The sequence below is a fragment of the Arvicanthis niloticus genome, chromosome 20, assembly GCF_011762505.2.
Source record: "Arvicanthis niloticus isolate mArvNil1 chromosome 20, mArvNil1.pat.X, whole genome shotgun sequence".
Lineage (NCBI taxonomy): Eukaryota > Metazoa > Chordata > Mammalia > Rodentia > Muridae > Arvicanthis > Arvicanthis niloticus.
Window position 1 is genome coordinate 26,166,015 of NC_047677.1, and position 19,405 is coordinate 26,185,419.

The 19,405-nt window shown below is 49.1% G+C and overlaps 1 protein-coding gene across 1 annotated transcript in view; it reads right to left on the reverse strand.

The window, feature by feature from the left end:
• The window catches only part of Cdh23 (cadherin related 23), a 382,247-nt gene extending 363,208 nt beyond the window's left edge, over nt 1-19,039 (reverse strand). Inside the window, exon 1 of the mRNA XM_034524155.2 lies at nt 18,656-19,039. The gene's annotated coding sequence lies outside the window, so the exon portion shown is untranslated. The remainder of the gene's footprint in view (nt 1-18,655) is intronic.
• Between the last annotated feature and the right edge of the window lie 366 nt (nt 19,040-19,405).

Sequence of the window (19,405 nt, forward strand, 5' to 3'; positions counted from 1 at the left end):
GCATGCATACCACCACATGTACATACACACAAAAAAAGAGAGTAATTGAGGGAGCTATCCAACACGGACATCGAGCCTCTGCATGCATGTGCACACAGAGAGGGGAGTGCAGCACCCACAGTAAATAAACAAACTCAAACAATAAAATAGGTAATCTGGTAAATAAATAAATAAATAAATAAAATTAAAATAAATAAAATTTAAAAATAGGTAATTTAGTGTCTCAGCAGGGACCCCACCCCGCCCCCAGTGACCAATCTCCTCTCTTAAAGGATCGTTAACTCCCACCTCTTGGAGCAAGTCACTCAATCATTCAACACACACTCTCTCTAAGTCCCAGTCAACATTGGGAATACCGATCCTGTGGCTTGGTGGGTGGGAGGGACTTCCTGTGTCCTGGAGGGTGGGAGAGATTTCCTGTGGCCTGGTTGGTGGTAGGGACTTCATGTGGCCTGGAGGGTAGGAGAGACTTCCTGTGGCCTAGTGGGTGGGAGGGACTTCCTGTGGTCTGGTGGGCTGGAGGGACTTCCTGTGGGCCTTGCCGGGTCCCTGACTAGGGACTCCACATATTTCTCACGGCAGCCTCTAGGACTACATTATATCCCACTGTAGCATTCCTAGCAGGCCCTTCCCAGCTTTGAGCAGGCTAAGCAGACCTTGAACATTTGCCACGCCAGGGTCTTATCAACCTGGACAGAGACATCTGCCTTGGCTGCGGTTGCAGATTCCCATGGGAAGTTAGCTGTTTGGGCTGCCTGCACTGACCTTGCTCTGCAACATACTCCAACCTGAAGCAGGGGATGGGTTTTGTGGTTTTTTCCTTTATATATGCTATGTTTATTACTAAACTTGGAGCCTTGATCAGAACTTTGTCTTGACTTCATTCTTCTCTCACCCCCCCCCTTTTTTTTTTTTTTTTTCCAGCCCTGCTTTCAGGTAAACCCAGTTCTCCCGTGGCTGCTGGACGGCTACATTCCACAAACACTAATACCCACATTCAATGACTGGGAAGCTGTCCTTGAGCCATTCCTTGGGTGGCCCTGCTTGGGAAGGGTACAGTCGTGAGTGACAGCAAGAGGTGCAGCAAGAAGCCTCCGGAGCTGCCTCTTCACGCTCGCGGTCACCGTGTCACCCAGCATGCACACTTTGGAAGCAGAAGCAGCCCTGGGACCTCCTCAGAGAAGGAAGCAGTGAAGAGTGGGAGTGGCCACCCTACTGTCTGCCTGGTGATACCCTGAGTCCTCTCTGCAAGGATATACAGCCCCCAATACTCCAGACCGTCATGCAGAAGGACTTGACAGTCACAAAGTTGTCAGCCGCATTACATTCAGGACAAAGGAAAACAGGAGATCGTGATATGTTGCAGAAACAAGAGTTTTAAAATATGAGCTTAAACGTTCCTAAGCTGGGCTGGAGAGATGGCTTAGTGGGTAAGAGCTCTGACTGCTCTTCCAGAAGTCCTGAGTTCAATTCCCAGCAACCACATGATGGCTCACAGCCATCTGAAATAGGGTCTGATGCCCTCTTCTGGTGTCTGAAGAGAGCAATGGTGTACTCATAAACATAAAATAAATACATTATTAAAAAAAAAAAAAAAGTTCCTAAGCCTATGTCTTAGGAAGTGGCAGTATACCTGCAAAAATAAGTGACCAAAAGGATGGACACGCTTACCAGAGAATTAAAAACAACACAATAAATTCCCAGCTGAAAGCCAGGCATAGTGGTGCACACCTTTAATCCCAGCATTCCAGAGACAGAGGCAGGTAGCTCTCTGTGAGTTCAAGGCCAGCCAGCCTCATTTATGTATGAGACAGATCCCAAGCCTATCTATAAAACAAAATTCAAAAATGAGTAATTTAAAGTCAAGGACTGAATAGATAGGCTTGACAGCGAATTAGATACAGTCAAAGAGAAGATGAATAGATTGGAAACAGGTGAGCAGGAAATAACCAGAATGACGCACACACAGAAATGCAGGGGTGAAAAGTTGATTTTTAAAGATAGCTTAAGACATACACAGAACACGGTGACCTAAGAGTCAGAAGCAAAATACAGAGAACACTCTAACTGAAACTCTTCAGACATTAATTAAAGATATCAAGCTAAGGTGAAATAAAGTCTATACCACTGCTGGGTACACACCGATGGAACCTGATTCCCACCACAGAGACCCTGGGTTCCCTTGCTCATCCACCATTTACAACAGCAAGAAAATGGAGCCAGCCCAGCTGTCCATCAACACACAGAGGGATAAGAGAAACTCACTCGCACACATGGGAATTTATCTATCATAAAGAAAACAAGAGCACAGAATGCAGGGGGGATTAATTGAGTTCAAAATTTACTATATTAAGTGAATTAATCCAGCCTCAGAAAAAATAAACACTGTATGGAAAGCAACTTCTGAGATTGTTGAGAACACCTGATTTGTGTGTGTGTGTGTGTGTGTGTGTGTGTGTGTGTGCAAGTATCTTAAATGTAAATGGAACAAATACTCGAAAGACAAAGACAGATTGAATTGCAAAACCTCATCCTATTTACAGAATCTCTACCTTAACTATAATGACACATGAGGCTGAGAGATGTCTCAGCAGTTAGGAGTCTTGGGTTCAATTCCCAGTACCACACAGAGGCTTAAAACAACCAGCTCTAACTACAATTCCAGGAACTCAAACACCCTCTTCTGGCCTCCTCAGACACCAGGCATGCACACAGTGCACAGACATACATAACATGCAAAACACCCATACACATAAAATAAATAAATAATAAACAAATGAGGATGTATTAAAAAATGAATGAAAGTTGATTTCCTGGATCCACAAGGTAGAAGGAAAGAAGCTGTCCTCTGATCTCTTCAGCCACACAAAGGCAGCACAGACAGACACCCATGCACACTCACATGCATGCATACTCACATGCACATACACATATGTATTTACACTGAATAAATAAATAAAGTTAAATAAGAAACCAAGGAGGTGTTTTTGTTGTCAACTGACTTGAAAAGTAGCAAATGATAAAGTTCTCATAAAATACAATTTACTAAAATGACACACAAAACACTAACATAGCCCCATGACTGTAAGAATTGGGAACTACAGTTCATAACCTTCCCATCAGGAAGCCCGAGCCCACACAGCTGAACCACTCAGCCAACAAGGAGAACACAAGCACAAACCTTCCCAGAAAACAGGAAAAAAACAGGAACGGTTCCCGATGGATCAAAAACCAGCGGAATTTGACTGTGATCCAATAAGGAAAGTCGGATCACAAGAAAGGGAAGTCCGGGAGCACACGTGGAAATAAAATCAATCCCAACACAGCAAACTGCTGTCATGCAGAACAAAACTGCTGGAGCTGGTGGGTGGTAGAGAGAAGCTTTGAAAAGTGTGTGTGTGTGTGTGTGTGTATGTGTGTGTGTGTGTATTCACATGTGTGTGCATATGTGTATGTGGGCATGTGTATGTGTGTGCATGCATGAGTGCACATGGGGTGGATACATGTGTGTGTGCATACACACACCTGTGCATGTGTGTATATATGTATATGCATATGCATGTATGTGTGTGCATATGTGTGCATGTTCCTGCATGTGTGTACATGGATACATACATGTGTGCGCATGTGCATATGTGTGCACTCATGTGCATGTGTTGCATGTACACATGTGTCTGTATGTTCAGTGTCTCCGTGTATGTGCATGTGTGTATGTATGTCTGCATTTATTCCAGGAATGAAAGCTATGTTAACTTCTGAAAATCCAACATTATAATTCTCTACATTGCCAGAAGAAAGAAGAAATTTTTATATTAGCGTCTCAATGTACACAATAGTTGATAGAATTCCGTACAAGCCAGGTGTGGTGGTGCACATCTCTAATCCCAGCATGCAGGGGGCAGAGGCAGGCGAATTTGTGTGAGTTCAAGACCATCCTGGTCTACATACTGAGTTCTAAACCAGCCAGAGTTACATAGTGAGACCCTGTCTCAAAAACAAAACAAACGAGAAGCTCTTAGCAAAAGAAACGGAAGATGCCACATGTGGAAAATATCTTTAACAGATGTTGTATTCAAGAGTGAAGGATTGAGCGCTTCTCCTGACTGTGATAACATAGTGAAGGTGCCTGCTCTTGACACGTCCAGTCTACAGCCTCGTTAAAGGTTCCCGTAAGAGGCAGGAGAGATGACTCAGTTTGCACTTGTTCTCATAGAAGATCCGAGTTCTCGGTACTCACATCAGGCAGCTCACAGCCATCTGGAATTCCAACTCCAGAGGACCCAACACCTTCTAAGGCCCCCACTTGCACATATGCAAGCACACGTACACATACATACAAAACAGGTCATTTTTTTTTCAAAGCTCTAGATAATGCAACTGGGCAACAAAGAGAAATTTTTAAAAAACCAAATTCAAAGCAAGAAGAGACGACGGTGTACCTGGAACAGGAGCTGAGTGGTGTGTGACCTGCGAGCTTACGAAAGTCCGGCAGAAGGAATAAACACATTCGATGAAGTTGCAGGATACATAACAGCACATAAAAAAAAAAATTAGCTGTATTTCTAAGACAGACAATGAAAGAAACCCGGAAGATAAGTAGAAAAGGCAATCCCACTCATGATAGCACCAAAAAGGAGGAGACATTTAGAAGTCTAACTTGGACAAATGTGGACACCAATGGCTGTAGAACATCTGCAGGAAGAGACTGAGCTGAGAGGGTAAATAAGTATAAAGCTATCCCATGCTCATCCCAAGACCTCAGTGCTGTCAGGATACTGTCATAGTTCCTAAAACAATCTGCAAATTGAATGCGGTACCATCAGAATCCCAGTGGGAAGTGGGCATGGTAGTCTATACCTGTAATCCCCGCTAGACAGGAGGCTGAGGCAGGTGGCCCATATAAGGTCAGCCTTGGCTACATAGTGAGACCAGGTTGCAAAGAAAAATCCCAGTGGTGCTATTCACAGAAATTGAAAAATCCATCACAAGATTTGAAGCAGAATCTCATAGAATCCCCTAACTACAGTTAAAACCATCCAAATACTTTAAAACTGACTACAAAGCTACAATAATCAAAGCATATGGTACTGACAGAAGGAAAGGCATGCAGACCAGTGGAATAGAATGCAATCCAGAAACAAACCAGCACACAGAGTAAGTTGGTTTTATGCAAGGTACCAAGTCTGGAAAGGACAGATGGGACAGGGGAAACTAACCACATGCAGGAGTGTCCAGCTAAGTCCTATCGTACCCGGTGTGCAAAACTGAACCCAAAATGGAACAGAGAGAGAAACAAACTTATGAACTGTATTAGAGTATTCAAGGAACAGAATGAAGACAGACAGACAGACAGACAGACAGACAGACAGGCTTATAGGCTGTGACCCAACAATGGCTGTCTACCAAGAGAAGGTCCAAGAATCCAGTAGCTGTTCATTCCATAAGGCTGGATGTCTCAGCTGGTCTTCAGTATTTGCCAAAGTATGCTCTAATACCAGTGAAGGAATGGGCTTGCCAGCAAAAACAAGCAGGCAAAGAGCAAGTGCTTCCTTCTTCTGGGTCCTTTGTATGGACTGCCACCAGAAGGTGTGGCCCAGATTAAAGCTGGATCTTCCTACCTCAAAATATCTGGATGAAAGGTGTATCTTCCCACCTCAAAAGATCTAGATTAAAAGGTTTTCCCACTTCAAGTGATTTAATTAAGACAAGAATTTCTCACGGGTATACCCAGCTGATTGGGTTTTAGTTAACTCCAGATGTAATCAAGTTGCCAGCCAAGAATAGGCATCACAAGAACCAAACCTCTAAACTTCCCAGAAGAACGCATGGGAAATCCTCATGACACTGGATACAGTAGTGACTTCTTTGCTATGACACTAAAGCCCAGACAATGATAGAGCAAGAAAGATACTTATTTTTATTTCTTTTTTTGAAACAGAATTTCCCTGTATAGCCCTGGCTGTCCTGGAAATTTGCTCTGTAGTCCAGGCTGGCCTCAAACTCAGAGATCTGCCTGCCTCTGCCTCTGCCTCTGCCTCTGCCTCTGCCTCTGCCTCTGCCTCTGCCTCTGCCTCTGCCTCTGCCTCTGCCTCTGCCTCTGCCTCTGCCTCTGCCTCTGCCTCTGCCTCTGCCTCTGCCTCTGCCTCTGCCTCTGCCTCTGCCTCTGCCTCTGCCTCTGCCTCTGCCTCTGCCTCTGCCTCTGCCTCTGCCTCTGCCTCTGCCTCTGCCTCTGCCTCTGCCTCTGCCTCTGCCTCAGCGCTGGGATTAAAGGCGTGTGTGACCATCACTGCCCAGCAAGAAAGATATTTAGAATTTATTGGACTAAAAATCTCTGTGCATCAAAGGACTCTCTCCACAGAGGGAAGAAAGGGAACCCTCAAAATAGGGAACTATTCTTAACTCATCTATCTGATAAGAGATTAAATGCCAGAATTAAAAAAGATTCTACAACTCGAAAGCAATAAACGACTCAATTCAAAACTGGACCAAAAGCAAAAATCTAAACAGCCAGCCATGCCTGGACAGTAAACAGAACACGGCGCGTCTTCAGCAGAATGTTATTTGACCATAAGAAGGAGTTAAGTATTCAGAACTTAGAAAACACAAGTCAGTGAAGAAAGCCAAACACACAAGACACCGTGAGTCATCCAGTTCACGGCAACAAGAAGGAAGGTGGCTGTCACCAAGAGTAGAAGAGGGGAGGAATGGGGAGTTAGTCGGTGACAGGAGTGGACTTCTGTTTAGCCCAGTAAAAGACTTGCAGAGATGGAGAACCACACAGCTTCCCAGCTGCAAACGTACTCACCACTGCTGAGCTGTAAGTTTCAACACCATTCAAGTGGCAGTATTTCCAAGATTTTATTTTTAATTATGTGTGTCTGTGTATGGGTATGCACACATAAATACAGTGCCCAAGGAGGCCAGCAGCAGGTGTCAGACCCCCTGGAACTGGAGTTACAGGCGACTGTGACCTCCTGACTGATCTGGAAACCAGACTGAGGTCCTCTGCAAGAACAGCGAGTGCTCTTAACAGATGAGTCGTGTCTCTGAGAGCTAAGTGGCAAATTTTATGTTATTATATGCATTTGGCCATAACTGGGGGGGGGGGAGATTAGAATAAAATCTTAGTTTTATAACTGGCATCAACAAAATAGCCATAGCAAACACCACAGTAGCAAACAGTTACAGCTTTGTCCTTGGTGTTAGGTGTGAACTGGAAAAAAGTCTCTCTACCGCTGACATCCAGTCTTAGGCCAAAAGACTTTGCCATCGCAATAAGACAAGAAAAAAAAAGTCTCCAAAAGCATGATATAAAAATCTTATATCTCCAGAAAAACATGGTCATGTGTTCTAAATGTTTTTTAGAAGTCTGTAGATAAACTGCCAGAATTAGTAAAGAAATTAGACAAAGTTTTTAAGATATGGGCCAGTATTTTTTAATAAATCATACTTCTATGACAAATAGGTGGTTGAATATGAGAAAATATCACTTATAACAGTACTTAAGAACAAGTAACCCATAGAAATAAGCCTTATAAGAGACGTAAGAGATGCTACAGACTCCTAAATGCATTCCTGAAAGAAATGTATTAAGACATGGATAAATGACGAGGTGCATCTTGTTAATGGATTGGAAAACTCAATATTGCAAAGACGTCGATTTTCCTCGATGCAATTGCAATCAGAATCTCAGCAGGGCTTTTGGGGAATGTTCAAAAGCTGCTTCTAATAGTTATACGGAAATGCACAGAGCCAAAACTAAAACACAGTCTTAAAGAGAGATAAAACTGAAGAAACCACACTCTCAGGTATCAAGTCAGTGTCTAGCGAGCTGTCAGAGCCAAGCCATGGGTTTGTATCGGTTCGAGGACAGTGACACACTAAGAGAACTGCACATTCGTGTGTCTGTGCCAAAAGACACATGTGTGTGTGTGCACACAAACGCACGTTCACATGGATTCTTTTTTGTGCGATAGCTCAGTTTCAAATCATCGGGCATCCATACTAGAATGGTCCAATTATATCTCAGTCATATTGCAGAGAAACAGAAGTGGGCTGAGACAAGCAAGAACAATCTCACAGCAAGTACAGTGCATTAGAACCCCGGAGCCAGCACACTGCATGCTTATCTACGTTTGAAGATAAGTTGGGCTGTAGCCATGTGGGAGAGCTTGTCTTAAGTGAGACCCTGGGTCCAAAGCCAGTACCATAATAACAAAGTCAGAGTAGGTGTGGCCTTGGAGGGATGGTGGAGAAATGGCCTTTAGTGATGAGGTTCTTTGGTCTGAGTGGAGCTGATGAGAAATTGGTTGCTTTGTGGAGCTCCGACTGTATCCATGTATCACACATTTCTGTATAGTACACATCAGTTAAGAAACTGGAAAAGTCCTGGTTCGCTTGGCACCAACGTCAATACTCAATCACAGACATGCCCTTTCTTCTCTCTGGCCACTCACCAAATGAATTATTATTGAGCTTTCCTCAGTTTGGGTAAAAGGAAGGGGCCTCCCTCTCCAGAACAATTCATGGAGACTTCACTCGTGGGTAAAAGCTCCCAGGCAGCCTGCAAACCTGTGACACCTCAGAGCCCGGTATCATGATGATAAAAGCAGCAGATGCTCAACTCTTCTGTGTGGCAGGCATTCTTTCTAAGCATCTTTTATTTTTACATAATTTTATCCTCTCAAGAATCCTCTGAACTGGGTGCTGGTGTTTTCATTTTTCTGACCAGACAACAGAACAGAGCACTTAGTGAACTTCCCTGGTGGCTCACAGTAGATGAGCCAGGACTGAATTTAGGGAAGGAGGCTTCTAGATTGACACAATCCCCTTGTTTACAAGGGTACACAGATAAAACTGGGTACAGGATGCCTGTTGATACTCACCCAAGCCAAGCAGCGGTTGTCTTTCCCAAGCAGACCATTACAGCTGTCCCATCCCTTAAAGGCCTAGTTCCAAGATGAGAGGCCCTAGTCAGTGGTGCTTCGTCCATAACCCAGCGATGCAGGCTTAGATACTATGGAGGTGTGGGAGAAGTATGTCCCTTGCCAAATCTAGGGGTGGGGGTGTCAGAGCTTCCCCAGGTTCAGGCCCTGTTACTGACAGGACTGAGAACAGAAGCAAAAAATGGATTCCAGAGCACCTGGTCCCACCCCAGGCACTAGCTAAGAGCCCTCTGCTCCCTACCCAGGCCATTTCAGCAAAAGAGAACCTGGGCCAAGGCACACAGGAAGGCACACACACACACACACACACACACACACACACACATACGTACACAGGCAAGCACAGGGCCAACACCAGAGAAGAAGGCTCAGGAAAAGCTAACACACTTGGAATAGGGGTGTTTGTCCTGCCTTCCCCAAGATCTCTGCCTTGCCTCTGACACCCTGGCCCTGCATGGTGGCTTCCTTCGGAAGCTGTGAAGCACGCAGGTGCAACCAGGTCACCTAGATAACAACCTCCCCTCCCGCTGTATTATTCATGGGCTCCCTTCTTCCGGCCAAGCTCCAGTTTCCAATAGCCCTCAGGCAATGCAGACCTGGCTTGGCAGGTCAGCCATACTGGTCTAGCTTGTAGCATCGGGCCTTCACACCTCACACCCTGCCCTGCCCTTCCGGTAACAGCTTCCTGGACACTTGAGGTGAGGTGGGAGCTCTGGGGCCAAGGGAGAAGAACAAAAGTTGGGCACTTTTAGCTGAGTCATACACAGGACGCTAAAAAGAACTGCACCATACCTACACGCAGAGAGAGGGCCAGAGAAAGCTGTCCCCCAAACAGGATTCCAAATAAGTTCCAAGGCCAGGACAGTAGTGTGTCTGTTTCTACTACTTTTGTTGGTTTGTTTGTTTGTTTGTTTGTTTGTTTGTTTTTGAAACAGGCTCTTTCCTGTAACATTGGCTGGCCCTGAATTTGCCGTCCTATGCTGGGATTACAGGTGTGAACCAGCATGTCTAGCCCATCCCTGTTTTGAGTGTGTGTGTAGTTTCCTGCAAACAGGTGGTGCTTAATAAATATCTGCTGCCACACATGCCTTTTGGGGAAGATGGTTGTCAAAATGAGCGAGGGCGTAAGGGGTCGGAGCCATCAGGAAGACACTGTTCTTTGGGTTGGGAGGTGGCCATGCTGAGACAGCCGGTTGCCTATTGCTCACGTCACTGAGTTGGTGGGGATCAATAAAAATGACAGATTGACCTAGCAGGGGTTGCACGAGTCACCATTGGTTCTGTCACGCACTGTTGTGTGTCTTGTGAGAGTCTTGGTCCCCAGATCAGGAGAGTTAGCCACTTGCAGGTTTTAGGGTTTGGTTTGGTTTCTTCCAGCTTAACATATGAGAAGTAAGGGTCCTAAGCTTTAAGTTCTGGGGGGGGGGGGGTGATCAGCAGCAGACCTGTCACTAATATCTCAGCATGTCTGGGTGGGGGAGGGGCATGCTTCCCTCATCATCACCATCACCGGTTCCAAGTCACTCTGCCCTTGCCCACACCGTCAATCCACCCACCAGGCTTCTGTACCATGAGTCCCAGCCTGAGGACATCTGTGGATGAAGCAACAAAGCCATGAGTACTGAGGGAGCCAGGTGCCAGCCTGCCCCACTGTGGGGGGCCAGGGTGGAGCAAGGATATTGTTCAAACCCTTAACATACAGATAGCTCTGAGGTACCACAAGGAAGTGACACTGCCTGTGGCCTCTGAGCTGCTGAGGTGGCCACCTGGGTCATTCCTAAGGCTGTCTGGGCCACTCCCCCTCTCTTAAATTCTCTGCAGGTACTGGAGATATCCAAATATTCCATCTTAGCTTGACAGCAGGAGAGGGGGTGACCCAGACACCAGCTGCAGCCCTCTGTGGCCCCAGGATGGCTCTTTTTTCTGTTCTTATCTTCTTCCACTTACTTGGCCAGGGACCTCACTCTGCCCTCAATAATGGTAATGACTAAAGAGTTTCAGAGCCTTGGTTCAAATCTACCTCCATATCTGCCAGCTGTGTGACTTTGGACAAAGTGCACAACCTCTCTGTGCATCCTGTCTCTTATCTGTGGAAAACAGGTATCAATGTAGGTCTTATACCCTAGGGTTGCTATAAGGTGCAAGCAAGGCTAAGTTTGGACCTGGGCACACAGGAAATGCCTAATAAGTGTTTCTTCTCATTCGCACTAGCTCAGACACCCTATAAGTCCATGTCACAGGTCACAAACTGGCCACTCATAGGCCTATGCTATTTGTTCCCTTGGAGTAGGAACCACAGAAACACATGGGGCTAGAACGGCACATGCCATCCAGCCTGGGCTCATTAAACACCTGCCCAATGAATAAGTGGCCTTGTGGTGTTTAAAATACTTTAACTACTCGGTAACGCTTGCAATAGGGAGGTTTTATTATTTTTTTTAAAAACTTGGGTTTTGTTTTTGTTTTTTATCCTCTGGAAGAATGTAAAGCCACAGTCTCCAGCGGCCTAAGAGATGCTTTGCCAGCTGCTTAGTGACAGAGGCAGACAGAAGAGTAGCATTCCTTTTCGGCAAGGCAAGCTCGTAGAGATGGATGCCTTACATCCGCCCAGCATCCTGGATCCTATGTGCCCCTGAAGGATACCCCCTTAGACCAGTGGGGGAGAAGAAGCCACAGGCAGGGAGAGTTGCCATTTACCTGGTCCTGTGCATCTATCTGCACACAATGGCTTCTTTAGAACCCCAAGACCTACTCCAGCCCCAAGTCCAGGAGAAAAAGAGAGAGGGCCCTATGTTCTAAGTGTCCCCCCTCAAAACACCTAAGCACTCAAGCCACGACACAACAGACTTCTGCCTGAGAGGACAGGTTCCCCCAATGCTCCATGCTTCCCCCAACTGCTCAGCTTCCAGGTCACCCAATCCACTGCTTGGAAAACTCCCATCTTTGCTTGCTCTCTACCGCTGTGACAAACACCAAGATCAAAAGCAACTTGGGAAGCAGAGGCTTGTAGTCCATCCAGAAGGGAAGTTGGGGCAGGAACTAAACACCAGAGGCCACAGAGGACTGCTGCTTTCTTGGCTTGCTTAAGAGTCACGGGGACAGGATGCCACTAGAAAGCTAACACTCAAGCGTCCGTGCTGAGATGTGCTGTCAATGCCATTCACAGACGTCCCATGACAAGAGTATCACAAGGTTGACACGGTGATTATATGTTGAAAGGGTAACTTCTGGGGATTGCGTAGTCATAAAATTCACTAGCAAAACTGCCAGTTTTTTTTTTTTTTTTTTTTGAAGCTGAAGATGTTCTTGAACTCGGGATGGATCTTCCTGCCTCCCCCTCCCCAGTGCTAAGATTGTAGGTGTGAGCCTACATGCCTGGCTGATACGGCAGCTCTGATATGGTAGAGCCCCATACTCTACCCACTGAGGCAAATCCCTAACCCCTGTTTTTAATATTGTCATCGGGGTGGTTAGTAGACAGTGGACAGTGGTCCCTGAGTGTGTCCTGGGCTATTTTTCTGTCAGGCAAGGATGCTGTGGGTGTTCAGTTAGAGGCCTCTTAACTCATATAGAGCTGGTACATGCTTGGAATGAGGTGGGGGCTGAGTGGATGCCTCCCAACCATGGGAATGGAGGCCTACAGAACCCCAGAGGACAGGCTGGGAGCTCCCACTGGCCTTCTAGATACAGCATTCCTACCCTTCAACTGCATCTATCGATAAGACACAGCCCAGACCTCACAGCAGGGCAAAGGGGTCTCAGAGCCATGCACTACTGACTCCCTGAAAAACGGTCTCAGAACTCTCTTGGCCACTGTAAAGAGGGGAGGCACCAACTTCCCAGGGTCATGGAACCTTGGGGGCTCCAGATGAAGACCTAGGCAAGCCTGGGGCTGGATGGATACCAGATATCTCTCTCTCTCTCTCTCTCTCTCTCTCTCTCTCTCTCTCTCTCTCTCTCTCTCTCTCTCTCTCTAGGCAAAGAAAAAATATAACCTAAAAGACACCATTAGATTTGGGTTGTGCCCGGGGAAGGACAGGGCCTTCAGAGAGGCAAGACAAAGTCCACATCCCTGTCAATACAGGTAGAGCCAGGCAGGGTACCAGCTGCCCCCTTTGTTTCCTCTCTCCCCTCCCCTCTACTACCCTCCCCTCCCCTCCCCTCCCCTGACTTCCTCTACCTTCCTCTCTCTCTCTTTCATTAGCTCCCAAATCACAGTGTTCTTTCAGAAACAGACAATCAAGGTGGTGTGCGTGCCAGCCCTTGTCACAAATGGCATCTCAGGTTCTCTCCAAATAGAAGATGTCCTTTAAAGAGGAAGAAAGTAATGTTAACAGCCAGCCCCAGGAGTCGGGGTACAGGGGGAATGGCAGCAGGAGGTGAGTGTTGAGATAGCCACAGTCTCCCAAAATGCTGTGTGTGAAGTTCTGAGGGTCAGTGACCGAAGGACCCACTAGGAGGAGTAGATGTTCAAGGCCAGCCTGGGCTACATAGTTTCAGAGTAGCCTGGGGACTAGGGTCAGGGAAAACTCTCAGCTTCTACCCATCATTCTCAGCTACACACGGATACAATGTTACCAGTCCTAATCAGATGGCCAAAGGTCTAGACTTTATTGTGAAACCGCAGGACCTAACTTTAGGAGTATAAGTCCAAGTGAAAACCTATGATAACACACACACACACAGGTACACATGTATGTACACCCCCCCACACACACACACAGAAGTACACGTGTAGAAGTCAAGGGACACCTCACCTCTATTACAGTGTCTCACCCAAGGTCAAATCACATCAAAGAGGCAAAAAAAAACAACAACAACAACAAAAAAAAAAAAAAAAAAAAAAAAAAAACCAACAATCTGATTTTCCCATGTACATCAGAGGCCAGGTTTCTCGTAGTTTGCACCTTGTTGATTCTCACAGCAAGTCTACAGGCGGCTGGAAATTATTCCCATTCTACAGATGAGAAAGCCAAGGCCTGAGCAAGCTGAGTGCCATCCCAGGGCCTTCAGAACCCAGGGGCACAATGCTGTTTCTGCTTAGTCCCTAAAACTCATGCAGGCTATACGTTATTATCATTGCCATCCCTGCCCATACTTGAGGAATACACACAAATAGGAATGCCAGTCTCCAGCTGAGCAGTACAACCCAAGGCCACATGTCTCTTATCCAGTGAGCAAGACAGAGCCCAGGAGCAAAGTCCTGAGACCCATCCGTAAGGGAGCGAAAGGAGGAGCAGCAGTGCCCACCCCACTCCACAGGGCTGAGCCAGATCAGATTCCATAGTGAAAATCTAGAAGCTGGCTCCCAGTGGCTACTTCTTAAATACGCCAGTCTCTCACTGACACTGAGGGCGGGGGGATGGGGAGAAGTGGGGGTGGCTACTGGGGCAGAAGTATGCATTTTCCATCCTGTGACCCTCCATCAAGCTGCTTCCACAGCCGATCCAAATGAAGATGGTCCATAAATGTTCTCACGTTTTCTGAATTGTCTTTTTTGTGTACACACACAAATTCATCACTGCTGCAAACTTTCTGACCAAGTTCTAGAAATTTCCAGTTCCTAAGGTGCATCTGGGGTCATGATGCTCCCAGACATCATTATATAGTTGCCTGATGGTTCTTTTCCTTTTCTTTTGAAACAAAGTATCCTCTAGCCCAGCTGACCTCAAACATAGTTGAGGATAACCTTGAACTCCTGATTCTCCCGCCTTTACCTCCTGAGGCCTGGGCTTACAGGTGTGCAACCATAGTTTCTACAGAGCTGGGGTCAGACTGAGAGTATCCTGCATGCTAGGCAAGGACTCTACTAACTGGGCTACATCCGCAGCTAGCTGCTCTTTTTTGATGGCCCTTCTGTTCTTCAGACTCCACCTCTCCCTATTGTCTCATATTTTGCTTTGCTTTATTTGTTTTTAAGTGTATTTTTTTAAAAAAATGTTTTTACATTTATTTAGTGTGTGTGTGTGTGTGTGTGTGTGTGTGTGTGTGTTCACACTTGTGCAGGCGAGGCAGCAACTTTCATGTGTGGCTCTCTCCTTCCACCTTGTGGGTTCCAGCAGGCTTGGCAGCAAGCACCTTTAGCTTCAGAGCCATCCCGTCAGCCTCCTAGTTTCCTTTGCTTGAAACAGGAACTTTCTATTCGTGCAGCCCACTCTGGCCTCAAACTTGTAATCTTCCTGCCTCAGCCTCCCAAGAACTGGGATTGCAGGCATTTGTAACACCAAGCCCAGTCCCCCACGCCACTCTTATCTGCCTCCTAGGCCTTTAAAGCATGGGAGCTGGTGATCTCAGCATAAAGAGCATGCGCCCAGATCCACCAAATGGGGAGGACTAGCCACCCATCCCCCAACAGCTGACATGAACAGTCAAACCCAGCTGTGGGCCCAGCAAACAGTAAAGGTGAGAGAAGACTGAAGGCCAATCAGTGAAGCCAGCGCACAGTGGATGCAAACCACACCACTGGCCATTCAGTAGCCAGTAGCCACGGGAGGTGGGGGAGCAGGGGACGGGAATTGGCGGGGGCACAGAGGAAAGACAGGGCATGGGCTCTCACAGAACAGGATGCCAGAGTCATGCAGACCAGTGGAAAGCACCAGGGAAAGATGGCAAGAGAGGAGGGAGGGATGAAGAGATAGGAGAAAGAAAGAGAGAGAGAGAGAAAGAGAGAGAGAGAGAGAGAGAGAGAGAGAGAGAGAGAGAGAGAGGCAGCCTACCTCCCACTCATAGCTCCACACCAAGCCAGGAAGGCTTCCTGAGTAGGAGGTACCTGCAGTGTCGGAATCACTTGTGTGACCTGCGGAAGCATGGCCTCATCCCCTGGGGGCCAAATGCTCCCATCCTGAATTGTTCCACCCCCTGGTGTCCACCTTGACATTGCTCAGCTACTAAAGGACAAATAGAGTTGACCTAGCACCAAGAGGAACCCAGATTACAAGGGGTTTTCAAAAAAAAAAAAAAAAAAAAGCTACAAAGCACCTATAATTGAATGGGAAATAAACCAGTTCAAAGGCAGCTGAGCTCATGTTTAAAATTACACATGAGAACATGGAATCTCTTCAACCTGACAGCCCAAGAACACTGTGAGACCATTACGCTAGACTGGAGTCCGTTGGATTTGAGATGAATAAGGAGTCACCAGCACCAGCAACACCAGGAATCCTCCTGTTCTATAAGGCCTATGGCTGTGCCAGTTGGTGACCTCCCAGCCACCCTACCCAATAGCAGAGCTGCACTCACCTTGCGTGAGTAAAGACAGGGCTGGGATGCAGAGGATGACTTTCACCTGTGACATCATTACCTCGGCCAGGCCTTTGACCCCAGCTTCAACCAGCTTTGAGGGCACAGGTTCGAAAGCACATGCTGCCATGCCCACCCCCAGCCTCGCAGCTTGGTGCTAGGGACCTCTCCTAGGGCAGTAGAAGTGGGATGTCAAAGGCTGCTGGAGACCGAGTCTCTTCTGCATCCTCCCTCCCTGCTCTTCCCACTTTGAGCTCTAAAGCAGCCCCTTCTCGGTGACCATTCCCTGAGAAGCATTACCAGCGGGCCAGTTGAGGCTGAAGACAGTTGCTCAGATCCTGCTGCCTAAGGACATTGTCCACCCATCCCTGAACCTTGGAGGTGGAGCCTGTGCATCCAGTTTCCAGAAATCTGCCCACCTCCTCCTGGCCCCAGCAACCATATAGCAACATATTACGCTGCACAGAAAGCCAGAGTGCCCTCTACATCTGTCCAAAGCCCGTGGAATGGACAATCCCATAACATCCCCAGGGGCTGCCCAACCCTAACATAGGTGTCCGGGGCAGAGCTTCATCCGCTTTCTATTCCAATGTCCTAGAAGGTTCCACAGCACAAACTTAGCAGCCTGCCAACCGCTGGAGAATCTTAGGGGATACAAGGCCTTGATCTGTTGGAGATTAGGCTGGAGTATAGAGGATCTGCATTTCGAACAGGGTCCCCCACCCCCAATGCAGATTCTGTACCACAGGCCATCCTTAGGTTCCAAGATTCCCCTAGGCCTTCATCTCCTAGGTGAGGCGTTTTGAATCTGCATACACTTTGGCAAAGCAGCCTTTATCATACTGAATGGGAAGAAATGAAGCACATCCGGTGGAATGGCAGGCAAGGTGGCTTGTAGGAAAGGGGTGCTGACGGAGAGAGAACCCCAACTCTCTGTGGCCATAACCTCCGTGTGGCCATTTATTGAGCAGCCCTGAGGGGCCCAACTGACGGAACTAGGGAAGGCGGGGACAGACGTGACTATGGGGGTACAGCCAGGGCCAGGATACCACCCTCAAATGCTCGCCTCCAGCTCTCTTCACACCAGTGGTTTTGTAGTGCCTTTGCAGACACCGCGTGCTCTCTCTGCCAGGCGGGCCTCTTCTATTCCTATGGCCAAGATGTCCCTTGCCCACCCCTCCTTGGCAGTGACATCTGGTCCTACCACCCCCATAGGTGCTGGCCGCATTGCGCCTACCCCTGCACCAGGAGCCAAGCGTTCGTTCCTTCCAGCAGCTTCCGCCACAGTGGGCTGACTCATCACCACCTCGCACCTGGCCCCAACCCTGCTCCACAAGCCCACCCCCAATCACAGCATGATTCTTCTCAGGGCAAGAATCTGGCCCGCAAATAATCCTCATGCCCCTTTAGGTTATTTCAAAACCCAGACTGGGGTAGCAGGCATTTGCTAAGGGGCTGAATGAGGGGATAAGGGCCAAGGTCTGTTCTGGCTGAGAGGACCAAGTGTGCAGAATGGGCGTGTCCTCTTTCTGGGGCGCGTGGGCGTGTTACTACTCCTGCAAGGCTAATTTCTAAGCAAGGTGTGACACCACGCCAGGGCCAGGGAGGTTGGGGGGACCCGGGGTCGCAGTGGCCAAGGGCACAGGATCTCCGCTTGGCTCTCGCGGAGGCAGGGGTCCTCCTCTGTGCTCGCTCTGGGCAAAAAGAAATGAATGCCGGGCTGACGCCTCGCCACCACCCTAGAATGCGCGGGATCTGTACTACGAAAGCAGCCTGACCTGCGAGGACAACAGGGGCAGTGTTCCCAGGGTTGGTTCTGGGGATGAGTAGACATTACCCGAGGCCTGCCAGCCCCCGGGCGCAGAAAGCGAAGCGCGAGAGGCACACGATTCCCAACGCTGCTAGGGACGCTTCTACCCAGAGGTACCACTACTGGGAAGGTGGCAGAAGTCCCCTGGGATCTCCTGTGGGCATGGGAAGGTGAGCAGGGAGGAGAACTACGTGACTTCAGGTTCTTTCAGCGCCGCTGTCCACCTTGCGGTGGAGGTGCCACACCCCACCTCCCCGCTCCAATTAGGGCCCCTGAGCTCAGAGGGGACAGGATGGTCCCCAACACCTTCTCTCACCCTAGCTAGACCCAGACCCTCTCGGTTGCGCGAAGAGCGAAGCCTGCGAATGTCGCGGCCCCGAAACGGGGCTCCGGGTGGCGCGTGTCTTGCCAAGGCCAACATACAGGGAACTGGAGTTCCCTGGAATCAAAGTTGCCGCGCGTCCGGCCGCGGGCTGGAACGGGACGCGGGACAGAGGGGAGACCCCGGCGCTCGCCGCGCTACGATCGCTCCGGGAACAAGTGGCTTTACCGGCTGAGGTCGCGGCCCCAAGGCTCTAACTTTGACCCCACGCAGCGGGCAATTGGCCTGGGAGAAGGCAAGGGGGTCGGGGAGAGAAGGGCAGCGAGGGGCTCCCGGTACCGTGTGCGCAGGTGGAGCAGCGTTGCGCCGCGCCTCGGGGTCTGCTCGTCACGGGCTCTGCCCCCACGGGCCACCTGCTCCAGTCTTGGCCACAGCCGCTTCTTGCTGCCGGCGCGAAGGTCGCTCTGGGATCCACTCAGGCCGCCGGATCCCGGCGAGCTGCTCGCTGGCTGCAACTTCAGACGCACAGCGAGATCAGAAGAGGCTTGCCCCACACGGGGCACACGGGGACTCGGGACCAGCGTGCTCCATCCCTGGGCCCGCTCTTTGCTGCGCAGCTCAGCGCTCGGCTGCTGTGGGACTTGTTCCCGGGCTGTGCATCGTGTCCTGTTCCGAGCCGCAGCCGCCGCTCAAGTCCGCGATCAACTTTCCCTCGCTCCTCCGCCCCGCGCGGCCCCGCGCCAGTCCCCGCCTCCTGACGCGCCGCGCTCCCCTCACCGCGCCCGAGCTCCGCCCGCCCGCGCCCGCGCGCCTCACCCGGAGCCCCGGACCCCGTTCCCGGTCGCAAGCCCGACAGCCGCCCTGACCCCAGCAGGGCGCCCAGATGGGAAAATGCCTGCGCTGGCTGCGGATGCCATATCATTGGCTGCTATGGCAGCCCGTGGAATCCCCCAAGGGGCAGGAGGGAGACTGGTGCGGGGGGGGGGTGGGGGGGTGGCGGAGGGAACGATTCTTGGGAGCGTGCCCGAGCTGTGTCTGCGTGTCCGCGATTTCGCCAAGGGCTGGGGCCCAACCCCAGCCTCCCGCCTG